This window comes from Hemiscyllium ocellatum, chromosome 34 (genome assembly GCF_020745735.1).
Source record: "Hemiscyllium ocellatum isolate sHemOce1 chromosome 34, sHemOce1.pat.X.cur, whole genome shotgun sequence".
Classification (NCBI taxonomy): domain Eukaryota; kingdom Metazoa; phylum Chordata; class Chondrichthyes; order Orectolobiformes; family Hemiscylliidae; genus Hemiscyllium; species Hemiscyllium ocellatum.
This window is the reverse complement of record NC_083434.1, coordinates 5,856,634-5,873,779: the sequence shown is the minus strand read 5'-3', so window position 1 is coordinate 5,873,779 and position 17,146 is coordinate 5,856,634. Positions and strand designations below refer to the sequence as shown.

Genomic DNA, 17,146 nt, shown 5'->3' with positions numbered 1-17,146 from the left:
TTGTGCCCTAACTGTAGGGAACTTTAACTTTCCAAACAGAGACTGGGATTGCCATTAAGGGCTTGGATTGGAGGAATTTAAGGGAAATAAGATAAGGCCAGCATACGATTAGCCGCCTTCACTGCCTGCTTTACCAGCATTGACGGTTGTACAAGAACACCCAGGTCTTTGTCCTGCCCCTTACCTAAATTGATTCAATTTAGGTAGTAATCTACCTTCCTGTTCTTACCAAAGTGGATAACCATACATTTATCCACATTAAACTGCATCTGCCATGCATCTGATCACTCGCCTAACTTGTTCAGGTCACCCTGTAATCTCCTAACATCCTCCTCACATTTCACCCTGCCACCCAGCTTAGTATCATCAGCAAATTTGCTAATGTTATTACTAATACTGTCTTCTATATCATTAACATATGCAGTTAAAAAAAACTGCAGGGTTTGATAGGCTGGGACTTGCCTCCCTGGAGTTTGAGGCTGAGGGGTTACCTTTTTAGAGATTTTAAAAATAACGAGGTGAATAACCGGTCTTTTGCGGGTAGGATATTCCAAAATTAGAGGGCATAGGCTAAGGTGACGAGTAATTTAAAAGGAATTTTTTTTTCTCTCACAGGGTAGTGTGCATATGGAATGAGCTGGTGGAGGAAGTGGTAGAAATTGGTACAATTATAGCACTTGAAGACATTTAGACAAGTACGTGGCTAGGGAAGGTTTGGAGGGATATGGGCTGAACACCAAAATGGGACTAGTTTAGGAAATCTGAGAGCATAGCTGTGTTGGACCAAAAGAGCCTGGTTCCATGCTGTATGCCTCTGACTGGATTACTGAAAACTGTTTCAGAACATAGGTAATGGTATCTGGTGAATAAGGCCCAGGTAATGGTGTGTGCAGTGTTCATTAATAATGCCAGCAATGGAATATTGACACTGAATTTGACCAGTTGAATATTGGTACTGATATTGGGCCAATGGACTACTGGTAATAAAATGTTTTCAGGAATTTGAATGAATAGCTGCAAATTTGAAAGCAATTAGACTCCAATTTGACCAGATCTACAATGTTGCACATAAGATAGAAACACTGGTTGTGTTGGACTGCTGCCACCAGTCGCCTTTCCTCACTGGGACATTATCTAAATGTGAGATTTAAGAAAGCCACTGGTTTAAAATCTTTTGACTTTAAAAGCACTTTACAGCCATTGAAATTTTTCTTTTGAAGTGTAATTACAAACATAGGAAATGTAGCAGCAAATTTGTGCATGCAGCCACCAGAGTATTAAATGACTTGATAGCCTCTTGCTTGAGCAATAAATATCCGTCTAGAACATCTCCCCCCCCCCCCCATCTTAATTATTAGCTTTGGCCTAACTTCTAGTTATACCCAGTTTTTGGGAGACTTTAAACCTTCAAGTAAAGTGGGTGGCACAATGGCTCAGTGGTTATACTTCAGCCTCCGCACCAGAGAGCTGGGTTCAATTCCAGCCTCTGGAGACTGTGGGGGAATGTCGTATGGAGTTTGCAGTGTATGTATGGGTTTCCTCCCACAAGCCAAAGATGTGCAGGTCAAGTGAATTGGCCATGCTATAAATCACCAATCGTGTCAGGTGCATTAATCAGAGATGGATCTGGGTGGGTTTCTCTTTGGAGGGTCAGTGTGGACTTGTTGGGCCAAATGGCCTGTTCCCACACGCTAGGGGATCTAATCTTAAAGTGCTGCTGACATAAACCAAAGGGAAGGTTTTACTTTTTTTTATATCAGAATTTGAGTTTTATTTTACACTCCTTGCCTTAATCATTTTAAGGCATTAATGATAATCCCTACTGCTGACAGTGTTTCACATTTCCAAGTTTTGTAAAATCAAATGTATTTATCTTAAGCTTTTATATATTTTTCATACTGTAGCATTAAGATCTCATGAACAAAGACCTTGGAGTACAGGTTCATAGTTCCTTAAGTAGAGGTGTAGATAAATCAACTGGTTTTTTGATATGCTTTCCTTTTTTTTATTGGTCAGAGCATTGAGTGTAGGAGTTAGGAGATCATGTTGCTGTACAGGGAATTAGTTCAGGCACTTTTTGGAATGTTGTGCACAACTTTGATTTCCCTCCTATAGAAACGATGTTATGAAATTTGAAAGGTTTCAAAAAAGATTTTAAAAGGATGTAGCCAGGATTGGAGGGTTTGAGCTACAGGGAGAGGCTGAATGGAGTCAGATGTACCTCATGGAACTGGACCCTTTGGTCCAACTAGCTTATGCTGACCAGATACCCTAACCTTATCTAGTCCCATTTGCCAGCACTTGGCCCTTATCCATCCAAACCCTTCCTATTCATATACGAATCCAGGTGCCTTTGAAATGTTGTAATTGTACCAGCCTCCACCACTTTCTCTGGTAGCTCATTTGCACGAAAATATTGCTGCTAATGTCTCTTTTTTAAAAAAAAATTATTTTCCCCCTCACCCTAAAAATATGCCCTCTAGTTCTGGACTTCCCCATCCTAGGGGAATGACCTCGTCTGACCTCGTCCCATTCATGCCCCTCATGATTTTATAAACCTCTAAGGTCACCCCTCAGCTTCCGACGCTCCAGGGAAAACAGCCCCAGCCTGTTCAGCCTCTCCCTAATAGTTCAAATCCTCCAGCCCTGGCAACGTCCTTGTAAATCTTTTCTGAACCCTTTAAAGTTTCACAACATCTTTGCAATAGGAAGGGGACCAGAATTGCACAAATAATCCAAAAGTGGCCTAACCAATGTCTCGTACAGCCACATGACCTCCCAATTCCTGTTGTACTCAATGCTCTGACTAATAAAGGAAAGCATACCAACTATCCTATCTACCTGCGATTCCACATCCAATGAACTATGCATCTGAACTCTGATATCTTTTTGCTCAACAACACTCCCAAGAGCCTTCCCATAAGTGTATAACTCGTGCTCTGAATTGCCTTTCCAAAATATAGCACCTGACTTTTATAAAATTTAAACTCCATCTGCCACTCAGAGTATTGGCCCATCCAAATGAAGATCCCATTGTAATCTGAGGAAACCTCCTTCGCTGTCCACCACACCTCCAATTTTGGTGTCATGTGCAAACTTACTAACTACTATGTTTCCATTTAAATCATTTATATAAATGACAAAAAGCAGTGGACTCTTGCACCAATCCTTGTGGCACACACAGGTCACAGGCCTCCAGTCTGAAAGGCAACCCTCCACCTCTATCTCTTTTTGAACCAGTTCTGTATCCAAATAGCTAGTCCTCCCTGTATTCCATGAGACCTTGCCAACCAGTCAATCAAGAGGAACCTTGTCAAACCCCTTACTGAATTCCGTATAGATCACTTCCATCGCTCTGTCCTCATCAATCGTCATTGAGTTTTTTTTTGGAAGTAGTAACAATCAAGGTTGAGGTGTGATTTCTCATGCACAAAGGCATATTGACTATCCCTAATCAGTCCCTGCTTTTCCAAACACATGTAAATCCTGTCTCTCAGGCTTGCTTTCAACAACTTGCCCACTGCTGTCGTCAGGCTCATCAGTCTATAGTTCTCTGGCTTTTCCTTACCACCTTTTCTTAAATAGTAGCACCACATTAGCTAACCTTGCTGATCCTGCCCTATTCTCTCCTGAGTAAACACTGATGCAAAATACTCATTTAGCATCTCTCAACGCCCTCCTGACCATCTCCTGCGGCACCACCTATAGGCTGCCTTGCTGATCTCATCCTCTCCCTAGTTAACTGTTTTGTTCCTAATGTTTTTATAAGATGTCTTTGAATTCTCCTTAACCCTATTTGCCCAAGCTATCTCATGTCCCCTTTTGCCTTCCTGATTTCCTCCTCAAATATACTCCTGCCTTTCTAATCTTCTAGGGATTCACTCAAGATCTGCTGCCTGTACCTGACATGACATCCTAGTTAAGAAAAAGGAAACGATTTCTATAGTCATTCAGCATTCCCTACATCTACCACTAACAGGAATATATTGCTGGACTCTCGTTTCTCATTTCTCATTTTTGAAGGCTTCCCATTTTTTTTCAGCCTTACCTGCAAACATTTTGTCCCCAGTCAAATTTTTGAAAGCTCTTGCCTAACACTGTCGAATTTGGCCTTCCTCCAATTTCGAACTTCAACTTTCATATCCAGTCTATCCCCTTCCATCACTTATTTTAAAGCTAATAGAATTATAGTCGCTGACCCCAAAGTGCTCCCCCACTGACACCTCAGTCACCTGCCCTGTCTTATTTTCCAAGAGGTGGTCAGGTTTTGCACCTTCTCTAGTGGGTATATCCACTTACTGAATCAGAACATTTTCGTGTACAAACTTAACAAATTCCTCTCCATCTAAACCCTTAACACTATGGCAGTCCCAGTCTATGTTTGGAAATTAAAATCCCCTACCATAACCACGCTATTATTCTTACAGATAACTGAACTCCTTTATAAATTTGTTTCTCAATTTCCTGCTAACTTTACGAGATCTATAATACAACTCCAAAAAGGTGATCATCCCTTTCTTATTTCTCTGTTCCACCCAATTAATTTCCCTGGATGCATTCTCAGGAATACCATCCCTATGTACAGCAATAATGTTACCCCTTATCAAAAACACCACTCCCCTCCTCTCTTTGCCCCCCTTTTGATCTTTAGGGGATGGGGCTGCTTTCCTTGGAGCGTCGGAGGCTGAGGGGTGATCTTTTAGAGGTTCATAAAATCATGAGGGGCATGGATAGGATAAATAGACAAGATCTTTCTCCTGGGGTAGGGTAGTCCAGAACGAGTGGGCATTAGTTTAGGGTGAGAGGGGGAAAGATATGAGACCTAAGGAGCAACATCCTCATGCAGAGGGTGGTATGTGAATGGAATGAGCTGCCAGACTTGGAGGCTGGTACAATTACAATATTTAAAAGGCATCTGAATGGGTATATGAAGAGGATGGGATAAGAGGAATATGGGCCAAGTGTTGGCAAATGGGATTAGTTTAGTTTAGGATATCTGATCAGCATAGATGAGTTGGACCAAAGGGTCTGTTTCCATGTAGTACATCTCTAGGACTCTAATGTCTAGTGTTATTTGAAATTAACTGAACCTACCCAATGAACTGTGTATAAAAAATATTATATGCATACTCAAATTTACCACACTTTTATGATTATGCCCAAGAAATCCAGTTGTAATTTTTATCCTCCTTTTGACTCCTTCGCTAGTTTATATATAAATATATGTAAAATCCAATCTTTAAGCACCATAAGACTATATTTGCAAGCATACCTCACTCTGCTATCTTGTAACTTTTATCAAAGATCAGTCCAGAGATGTGCGGGTCAGGTGAATTGGCCAAGCTAAATTGCCCGTAGTGTTAGGTAAGGGGTAAATGTAGGGGTATGGGTGGGTTGCGCTTCGGCGGGTCGGTGTGGACTTGTTGGGCCGAAGGGCCTGTTTCCACGCTGTAAGTCTAATCTAATCACCTTTAATGCTGTTTGTGTTGTGCTACATGCCCATAATCACTAACGTAGTTGAGTTGGTATGTTTACACCTCCCTTCTGGTCTTGGAATGTTCTGGAAAGGTAGAAGTTTGGTAAGGGAATGGTGCAGTGACTGCAATTCTACAGTTGAAGGGTGAAAGTGGAACTGCGGTGGTAAAGACTCATGGTATCCTTGTATAGCCAGGATAGTCATCTTTGCCTCTTCATATTTCTCCCCTGTCTACTACTAATTTTCATTACCCAGTTAGACTATCTTTCCTGGTCAGAGATAATATTTCATACCTCTGGAGCAGGTAGGACTTGAATTACAGTCTCCTGGTCTAAGATTAGGGACACTACCACTGCACAACGAGGAGTGGGGGGGAGCGGCGCGGGGGGCCTTCCCCATCATTATCCAGTTGGAAAGTCTGCTGTTAAAATGGCTTGCAGACCTGATGGCTTACATATTTGTTATGCACATGAGGTCCCCAGTTGAGAGGCTTACCATTTCTGAATTTGGGAAATTAAACTGATGGGAATATGGGAATGCAGCACAAAGACTTTCCTGCTTCCCCCCGCCCCCCCCCCCGACCACTGCACCCTCACTATTCCATGGACAGTTTAAGATTGGCTCACTTTACACTGAGATTTTGTGTAAGATAGCAATGCAGTTGTTTCATTAAGTAATACAACATCTCAACATCTTTTCTCTGCAGCCAACTCAACAAGCAATAAATTGTTTGGCACTCAACTAGAATTAATTAGCGCTGAACAGTGCAGAGTTCATTTGCTGTCTTAGCCAATATTGTTTGTTAAGCAATTTCAAGACACAGTTTAATTGATTTGGGCATTTTATTACTGTTAAGTCAGTGTGCTATAAACCAACTTGTGGATAGGTTTGTCATAGTCATTCTCAAGGATATCTATATAAAAGTAAAATGTGTGCGCAGGTTCTATATTTCATTACTCAGTAATCCTGGTGCCTGTCTCGACGAAAAACTAATTAGCTGATTCAAGATGCCATATGACCAATTAAGTTCCAGCAGGTAGCTGAGACACTGGACAGGCTAAACATTGGGATTTGGATAGGCTGGCTGTAGATTAACAAGGCAGCTGTCAGTGTGAGCAGGCTGAGATGGCTGAGTGAGTTACTGACAATCTTTGGAAGTTTTGGTTCAAAGATGAAATTTGGTATAAAGAGGGATGGAGGTGCTTTAACTAGGATTTACTGTAAGAAGTAAACTCTTCAGAGTGAAAGGGAGAGGATTGGAGGCATGCAATGAGAGGCTGACTGGGAAGGGAGTAACACCACCAAACACACCATAACAAGAATGAAAAGAAGGAAGCTGATTGAAGGACTAGTGCATACTTCGAGATTTTAAAGTAAAATACTTCTCTTTTTAAATACAAATATTATGACTTGTTTCATTTTTATAGAAAATAAAAATACACAATTACAGATTGTTCTGCTATAACATGTTTCTTTAACACAACTCTTTACCAAAACTTCGCTATAGCACAACTGACAAATTGGGGACATTGTTTCTAAAGTACAAAGTTTTTTTTAAAGTGTGTATTGTTTATAATTACGATTCCAGCTCCATCACGGTGGCACGGTGGCAGTGGTTAGCACTGCTGCCTCACAGCGCCAGAGACCCGGGTTCAATTCCCGACTCAGGCGACTGACTGTGTGGAGTTTGCACGTTCTCCCCGTGTCTGCGTGGGTTTCCTCCGGGTGCTCCGGTTTCCTCCCACAGTCCAAAGATGTGCGGGTCAGGTGAATTGGCCATGCTAAATTGCCTGTAGTGTTAGGTAAGGGGTAAATGTAGGGGTATGGGTGGGTTGCGCTTCGGCGGGTCGGTGTGGACTTGTTGGGCCGAAGGGCCTGTTTCCACACTGTAAGTAATCTAATCAGTTTCAATAATGGTGCTATTACATGGTTTTCTTATTATATGGGATTGTATGAGAATAACTGATTGTATAGTGAAGTATAAAGAGTGGGGAATCTCAAAATTAATTTATCAACTAAATATGATTAGTGATGACAGAATAGGTGATGGGTTGCTGCAACGTGTAGAAACTGCTGGCCATCAATGTGATTCATGTCTGTAGTAAGGATTTGCACCTCAAGGAACTTCAGATCGGAGTTGAGCTGCAGACATTGTGCCAAGTCAGAGGCGGAAAGTTACCGAGGTGCTTTGCTGCAGAAGGTGGTCACACCTTTCAAAGGCCAAACAAAACTGGTGTGTGATCAGGAACAGAAGAGTGACCATCGGTGAGGTACATACAAGAACCTGGGGGTTGCAATTGAGGAGCTTCTGTCCCTGCAAATGTCCAGTGGTTGAGGTTCTTCTGTAGACAAGGGTGGGGACTGTAGGGATGATTAGCAAACGTATTATGTACCTTGGTAGGAAGAAACATTTGAATTGGGAGAGGAAATAGGAATGTAGTAGTGGTAGGGGACAGTATAAATAAGGGATAGACATTGTTGTCTGTAGCCTTGAATGGGAGTCTTGAAGCCTGTGTTGCCTTCCTGGTGTCAGGGTTAAGGACAGTCCTCAGGTCTGGAATGGAACTTGGAAAGGCAAAAGAGGTGTCCAGTTGTTTTTATTTGTTCATATCAAGGACATTGACAGGACTGGGAAAAAAAACCTTTGCTGAAAAATGTAAGACCTAAATGATATTGTCTGTGTCATGGATAAACTGGCAGAAGATAAATAAAATCAAGGAATTAAATGTGTAGCTCAGGCTGGTGTGCACGGAATAGGTTTCAGTTTGTGTGGCATTGGCACTTAGCTCCCTTCTACCCCAGTACTATTCTGGTGGGATGGGCTTCACTTGAGCCATTGTGGAAAGTGTGCCAGCAAATTGAATAACTAGAGCTGTAGAGAGGGCTTCAAACTAATGGGAGTGAAAGGAAGAGTATAAGCCTATGAAACAAAGGATATGGCAGCATTATAGGACAACTATTAGGATAACATTACTCCAGAGCAGAACATGATTTAGAGATGCCGCTGTTGGACTGGGGTGGACAAAGTTTAAAAATCACATAACACCAGGTTATAGTCCAACAGGTTTAATTGGAAGCACTAGTTTTCAAAGCTGATGTTGTGCGATTTTTTTTGTTTGTTTTTTTAAACAGGGTAGGACAGGAAGGGACACAGGTTACAAATATAGAATAACAGCAATAAATAAGGTCAAAAGGGAAAAATTATTTAAAAAGCCAATGGCTTTTGAATGCACCTAGGATTCAGAACAAAATAATTTAACAGCACAAATACATTATGGAGACTTGATTACAAGGAGATCAAAGCTGGGTATTAAATATTCAGGAGTATGAAACGTTTTGAAAGGACAGGGACAAAGGAAAGGTGTTCGGGTAGCAATATCTGTATGAAATGGAATAAGGTTAAAAATCACAACACCAGGTTATAGTCCAAAGCTAGTGCTTCCAATTAAACCTGTTTGGCTATAACCTAGTGTTGTGTGACTTAACTTTTTTTGCACCCTGCTCCAACACCGGCATTGTGGTTGGGCAGTGAAGAAATAAGGACCTATAACAAAGGCAGTCAATTAATCATTAGTGACTTCAATCTTGTAGATTGGGAGAGGCAACCATGAGGAAGAATGCGTAAGAGTGGAAAGTTTCCTATAATATGTTGCGGTTCCAGTTAGGGATTAGGTTATTTTGGATTGGGTGACTTGGAGTGAGGCAGCTTTAATAATTGATGTCCCAAGTTAAATATCCCCTAGGAAACAGTGACCATAACATCCCAGTTGAAAGGGCGAAATTTGGATCAGAGGCGACTGTACTCAGTTTAAATAAGGGTCATTAAAAATGAATGAGGGCAGAGCTGGCTGGATGGACTGGGAAAGTTTTGTAGCAAAGACTATTGTAGAACATTTAAGAAGATAATTCATGGCTCACAGCAAAAATACTTCCCAGTAAGGAAGAAGGATTCTAAGGTGAAAGGCTAATCATGGCTAACACAGGAAATTTATGGATATCATCAAAAAGAGCATAAAATTGGCAAAGATTAGTGTAATCCAGAGTACTGGGAAAGTTTTAAAAGCTTACAAAAGATGACCAAAAAAAATGAAGAGTGAGAAAATAAACTTTAAGGGTAAGCTTGCTAATAACATCGAGACAAGTAGCAAGAGTTTCTTTAATCATACTAAAAAGGAAGGGAGAATCCAAGGTGAACATAGACCCCTTAGAGAATGAAGCTGGGAAATGATAATTGAGAACCAGGATATGGCGGAGTTGAAGAAATACCTTACATCAGTCTTCACATCAAAAGACAATAAGTGCATTCTAAAATGTCTAACCAATCAAGGGCAAAAGGAGGAGAGGAACTAAATACAATAATGTCTTTTTATTCATTCAAGTGATGTCAGCCTCAATGGTGGGGGCCAGAGTTATTACCCATCCCGATTTGTCCAGAAGGCAAATAAGAGTCCAACACATTGCTATGAGTCTGGAATCACATGTAGGCCAGAGCAGATCCAGGTGACAGTTTCTTTCCCTAAAGGACCAGATGGATTTTTCTGATAATTGACAATGGATTCATTGTCATCATTGGACTCTTAATTCCAGATTTTTATTGAATTCAATAATATTGAATTTAGCGTGCATTAGCAGAGGGATTGAATTCAAGAGTCGTGAAGTGATGTTGCAGCTGTACAGGACCTTGGTAAGGCCACATTTGGAGTACTGTGTGCAGTTCTAGTCGCCTCACTTTAGGAAAGATGTGGAAGCTTTGGAGAGGGTGCAGAGATGATTTACCAGGATGTTGCCTGGAATGGAGAATAGGTCGTACGAGGATAGGCTGAGAGTTCTCGGCCTTTTCTCGTTGGAACGGCGAAGGATGAGGCGTGACTTGATAGAGGTTTATAAGATGATCAGAGGAATAGATAGAGTAGACAGTCAGAAACTTTTTCCCCGGGTACAACAGAGTGTTACAAGGGGACATAAATTTAAGGTGAAGGGTGGAAGGTATAGGGGAGATGTCAGGGGTGGGTTCTTTACCCAGAGAGTGGTGGGGGCATGGAATGCGCTGCCCGTGGGAGTGGTAGAGTCAGAATCATTGGCGACCTTTAAGCGGCAATTGGATTGGTACATGGATGGGTACTTAAGCTAGGATAGATGTTCGGCACAACATCGTGGGCCGAAGGGCCTGTTCTGTGCTGTATTGTTCTATGTTCTATGTTCAGATTCCACTATCTGCCATGGCAAGATTCGAAGCCGGGTCCCCAGAACATTACATGGGCCTCTACAAGAAGTGTTAAGGAAACTAATGGGGCTAAAGACCAACGTATCCCTGGACTTGATGGGATGCTTCCTTGGATATTAAAATAAGTAGTTACAGAGATAATGAATGCACTCTCATGGTAATCCAAGAATCCTTAGGTTCTGGAAAAGTTCCAGAATTTTAGAAAACTGCCAATGTAACACGTTTGTTTCAAAAGGGAAGTAGAAGCAACTTTGGTCAGTTAGCTTAACATCGTCTGTATTGAAAGATTGTAGATAGTCTATAGTAAAGGATGTAATAGCAGAGCATTTAAAGATGCGGTATAATCAATCCGAGTCAGTGTGGCTTCACAAAGTCTTAACAATTCATTAGAATTCTTTGAAAAGGAAGCAAGCAGGACAGATGCATGGGAAGCAATGGATGTAATCTATTTGGATTTTCAGAAGGTGCTTGATAATGTACCAGCCATTAGGTTAGTAACATAAGAACCCATGATTTTGGAAGAGGTATATTAGTATTGATAGCCTGCTTGTGAGAGGAGAGAAGCATACCATAGTCTACTATTGTCTGCTGACTACAATGGCTGAGAGATGGGAGAGGCAAACAATGTGTATCAGCAACGCTGCCTTAGGGAATGTCAGAAAACCCTGAAAATGTTCCAAAACTAGATAGAGAGGAATTTGAGTGCGTACAAGACAATTTTCTGATTCAGGATATGGATGTACCTACTCGAGAAGATGCAAAACCTGACCTACTCTTGGGAAATAAGGCAGGGCAGGTGACTGAGGAGTCAGTGGGGGAGCACTTTGGGACCAGCGACCATAATTCTGTTAATTTTAAAATGGTGATGGGAAAGGATAGACCAGATCTAAAAATTGAAGTTCTAAATTGGAGGAAGGCCAATATTGATGATATTAGGCAAGAGCTTTCGAAAAAGCGAAAGTGAGGACTGCAGATGCTGGAGATTAGACTCAAGATTAGAGCGGTGCTGGAAAAGCACAGCAGGTCAGGCAGCATTCGAGAAGCAGGAAAATTGACATTTCGGGCAGGACCCCTTCATCAGGAATGAGGCTGGGAGCCTCTGGGGTGGAGAGATAAATGGGAGGGGGGTGGAGCCGGAGAGATGATAGCTGAGCTGGGGATTTAGGTGATAGGTCGGACAGGAGGATTGAGCGGGTAGGTGGGAAGGAAGGCTGGCAGGTAGGACAGGTCATGAGCATTCAAACCAACTCAGTTTGGATTCAAACAGGACAACCAGTACAGAATACAAATTCAAAACCACCAGAACGGTTCTCCTTCAGGATCCTCCACTCCATTTGCAGCCTTGCGCCACCACCTAACCTCTCTACAGTCAGCTATGCCTCAACTGAGGGCCACACTCTCTCAAAACTGCAAAGGACCCCTTCTGTACTATATTCTAAGAAGAATTCATACTCTTAACGAACAATATTTCTACACCATCTCAAACATCAAAACCTGTAGGTACAACAAACTTTTATATATCCACCTCCATAAGCAGCACTCCTCAAACATTCCAGAAGCTTCCCCCAGCCTCCGGACGTGCTTGGCCGCCATTAGCCATGAGGCAGGTACAGCCACCATCCCCACAGCGATCGATGACATCGCTTCTGGGTCCATTGCAGCTGCTTCTGCAGCCACTTCCAGCCCTAATGACTTCACATTCACCACGTGTGACATCACGTGTTCTGCCACTTCTGCCCTCCTTTCCCCGCCCCCCCCGCACCTGTTCTCACCACTTCCCCCCTGACCAATGCCACTCACCTGCATACTGTTGATACGCGCCCCCCCCCCACCCCCCATGGATCCTACTGTGACCATTCCTGCCCCCCCCAAAACTCTAAGGGGAACATCACCCCTGTTCATGATTCTACCCCCATTGCCCCTACTACCGTGCCCACTCCAGTTACAGGCTTCACCCCCATTCACAGCTCCACACCTATATCAGGTCCTAGCTCCCAGCCCTGCCGAGTTTTCACCATCTCCCTCAGACCTCCCCCTCACTGAGGATGAACGATCAGTCTTCAGCAGCAACGAATTCAATACACATCATGACGTCAAACACTTCTGCCACCTCTGCCTCCAAGCTAACCTTTTCAAACAGGACTCCCGCCCACCTTCCGAGGACCCTTTCACTCGTCTCCAACACACTCCATCCACCTGGACACCCCGTGCTGACCTATTACCCGCCTTCGATTTCTTCATTACCAACTACTGCCGAGACATTAACCGCCTCCACCTGTCTCTCCCCCCCCCCCACCCCCTCCAAATCCAACCTCTCACCCTCACAACGTGCAGTCCTCCATTCCCTCTGCTCCAATCTCGCCCTCACCATCAAACCAGTGGATAAAGGGGGTGCAGTGGTAGTTGGCACACTGACCTCTACACTGCTAAAGCCAGGTGCCAAGTTGAAGACACCTCCTCCTACTGTCCCCTCGACCATGACCTAACCCCCACCCCCCCACCTCCCCAAATCACCAAACCATGCACAACTTCATTACCTCAGAAGATCTTCCACCCACAGCTTCCAACCTCAGTTCGGGAACCCCACACCGCCCGATTCTACCTCCTTCCCAAGATCCACAGGCCTGAGACCACCCTGGCCGACCCATTGTCTCAGCCTGCTCCTGCCCCACCGAACTCCTCTCCAACTCCCTCAAAACTGTCCTATCCCCCCAGTCCAGGATCTCCCCACATAATTTCGAGACACTACCCACGTCCTCCACCTCCTCTCAGACTCCCGCTTCCCCGGCCCCCAATGCCTCACCTTCACCACGGACATCCAATCCCTCTACACCTCCATCCGCCATGACCAGGGCCTCCAAGGCCTCCGTTTTTTCCTCTCCAGACGTCCCCAACAGTACCCTTCCACTGACACTCTCACTTGTTTGGCCGAACTGGTCCTCACCCTTAACAATTTCTCCTTTGAATCCTCTCACATCCTCCAGACAAAAGGGCTAGCTATTGGCACCTGCATGGGCCCCAGCTATACCTGTCTCTTTGTCGGCTACACAGAATAGTCCATCTTTGTAGTTACACTGGCACCACTCCCCACTTCTTCCACTACATTGATGACTGCATCAGCACCACCTCATGCTCCCACAAGGAGTTTGGGCAGTTCATCAACTTCACCAATACATTCCATCCTGACCTTAAATTCACCTGGACCATCTCTGACACCTCCCTCCCCTTCCTGGACTCTCCATCTCCATCAATGATGACCGATTTAATACTGACATTTTTAAAAAACCCACCGACTCCCACAGCTACCTGAATTACACCGCTTCCTATCCTATCTCCTGCAAAAATGCTATCCCGTATTCCCAATTCCTCCTCATCCGCCGTATCAGCTCCCAGGAGGACCAGTTCCACCACAGAACACACCAGATGGACCTTTTCTTTAAAGACTATAATTTCCCCTCCCACGTGGTTGAAGATGCCCTCCAGTGCATCTCATTCACATCCCGCACCTCTGCCCTCAAACCCCACCCCTCCAACTGCAACAAGACAGAACCCCCCAATCCTCATCTTCCACCCTACTAACCTCTGCATCATCCGCCGACATTTCCGCCACCTCCAACCGGACCCCACCACCAAAGATATATTTCTCTCCACACTCAGCTTTCTGTAAAGACCATTCCTTCTGTGACTACCTGGTCAGGTCCTCGCCCCCCAACAGCCCACCCTCCCGTCCTGGCACCTTCCCCTGCCACCGCAGGAATTGCAAAATCTGCACCCACACCTCCTCCCTCACCTCCATCCAAGGCCCCAAAGGAGCCTTCCACATCCATCAAAGTTTCACCTGCACTTCCACACATGTCATTTGTTGTGTCCGTTGCTCCCGATGTCCTTTTAATTGGGGAGACTGGAAGTCTTCTCGCACAGTGGTTTAGGGAACATCTCCGGGACACCCACACGAATCAACCCCACCGCCCCGTGGCCAAACATTTCAACTCCCCCTCCCACTCTGCCGAGGACGTGCAGGTCCTGGGCCTCATGTACCGCCACTCCCTCACCGCCCGATGCCTGGAGGAAGAATGCCTCATCTTCCGCCTCAGAACACTTCAACCCCAGGGCATCAATGTGGACTTCACCAGATTCCTCATTTCCCCTCCCCCCACCTTACCCCAGTTCCAACCTTCCAGTTCAGCACTGTCCTCATGACCTGTCCCACCTGTTAATCTTCCTTCCCATCTTTCCACTCCACCCTCCTCTCCAACCTATCACCTTCAACCCCACCTCTATCTTAGCTACCTTCTCCCCAGCCCCACTCCGCTCCCATTTATCTCTCCACCCTGGAGACTCCCAGCCTCACTCCTAATGAAAGGCTCCTGCCTGAAACGTAATTTTCCTGCTCCTCGGATGCTGCCTGACCTGCTATGCTTTTCAGGAACTTTCAAAAGCTGACTGAGGACAGATGTTTGCAGGTAAAGAGATGGCTGGAAAATGGGAAGCCTTCAAAACTGAGATAACAGGGGGATCCAAGATTGCGGCAAACTGAGAGGTCTGCTTTGCTGAGCTCTGCATCCAGTTCAGGCACTCTCACTTCCCCAATTAAATTACTTTTATGAAAATTCGGTATTTAAAGAGCTTCTGAACCTAAAGAACCTACACAAATTGTACTATAAAGTCTGCTTGTGCCCTCCAACTCTATTTTGATTTAGTCCCTGCCCTCCCCTTCACTGTTTGGTCACACAGCATTGCCCTTTGATGTGAAGGGCACTGCTTGTCACAGGCCACTCGGGTGTTTCCTTTCTTCCTGGTGGTGGAAATTAAATAAAGATTTGTGCACTTTGTGTCTCTCACTGTGTCTCACAACTGCACACACACATCATAGGTGCTGGGGAAAAAATAAGCACTACAGAAAGAAAAAAGAGAGAAAAAAAGTCTGCTTGACCAAAGAAACATAACTTGCTGGTCAAGGCCCCAGCAAGTCCCAACACAGAGGACGCTCACCTGAGCAGTCTGGTGCTTCCATGGCTGCAACTACAGCTCCCTCTACCAGCCCACTAGGGTCCTTACTCACCAGGCCCTGGCTACGGAGCTTACGGAACTCCAAGTGATGATTGAGTCGTCGATTGAAGAAAAGCTTCGCGCCAGACTGGATCCGGTCACAGCCATGCTCCAGAAGTATGGGGAGCAGCTGAAAGGCTTAGGGCACCGAACAGAGGAAGTTGAAAGGGGGACAGTGGCTTCTGAAACAGAAATCGATACTACAAAACAGAAGGCTTGAGTACTGGAGAGGCAGGTGCTTACCTTACAGGAGCACGTCGATGACCTTGAAAACAGAGGTCGGCAGAAGAATGTGTGGTGGGGCTGCCAGAGGAGTAGAAGGTGACCAGCCAGTGAGCTTTTTTGAAAGCTGGCTGCCACAGTATCTGGGTTTGGAGAATGCGTCAGATCAGGTGAAGGTGGAAAGTCGCAATGCGCAGGTTCAGCTCAGACCTGCGCCCCCACGTGGTCCTAGTGCAACTCCACAGCTACAGGGACAAGGTCAAAGTTATGGAAGCCTCAAGACTAAAGGGACAGGAACCACAGGCCTGAATTTACGAAGGGTCCAAGATTAAGTTTTTCCAGGACTTCTCTGCAGCTGTAATTCATAAAAGGAAGACCTTTGATGAAGCCAAGAGAAATTTAAGAGACCTTGGTATCCAGTATTCTCTAAGGTGGTGTTTTGCTTTACATGTGATGGGTCTGTGCGTTCTTTCGACTCCTTGGAAAAAGTGAAAAATGTTTTGGACACTTTAAGATAGACCAGATAACTGAAAGTATGTGGACAAACAGTGTTTCCTTTTCCTTTTCCTTTTTCCCCTTTTTTTAAGAAGATGTTGCTGAACCCATTTTTCCTGATATTAATAAGTGATAATGTATGGGGATGGGTAGAGTGTAACTTTTAACTTCCTTGTTAAGATAATTTTTGCTTTTACTTTTCTCCTTTTTTTGACCTGAGTCTGGGATTCGGCTCAAGTTGGAATGAGATATGAAGGTGTTTTGGGGCTATGTAAGTGCCCGTTGTGGGCAGGGGGTAGAGCCCCTTGTTAAGTGTGTTGTATTTGGCTTAGGCTTTTTTTTTGTATACGTAGTTATTAGCATGTTAGATGTAGTAGTTTTAGCTTATGTATCTTTTAAATTTTGTGAATTTTTTTTGTTTATGCTCAGTAGTTGATAAGTTGAGTTCTTCTGTTTTGGAGATAAATGATGTTGGAGAGAGTCATGGCTAATTGTGTCCTCAAAAGGTGTACCTGGAATGTCTGAGGGATCCATTCACCAATTAAAAGGAAGAAGGTGCTTTTTAGTCTTAGAAAGGAGAGGGTGAACATCATCCTTTTACAGGAGACTCATCTCAATGGTAAAGAACAGTTGAAATTGCAACAGGGTGGATTTAATCGAGTGTTCTTCCCTTCCTTCAA

General features: G+C 44.2%; 1 long non-coding RNA gene across 1 annotated transcript in view; it reads right to left on the bottom strand.

Moving 5' to 3' along the window:
- The window catches only part of LOC132832318 (uncharacterized), a 43,283-nt gene extending 27,170 nt beyond the window's left edge, over positions 1-16,113 (bottom strand). Inside the window, exon 1 of the long non-coding RNA XR_009646927.1 lies at positions 15,993-16,113. This is a non-coding gene — a long non-coding RNA (uncharacterized LOC132832318). The remainder of the gene's footprint in view (positions 1-15,992) is intronic.
- Positions 16,114-17,146: the final 1,033 nt, after the last annotated feature.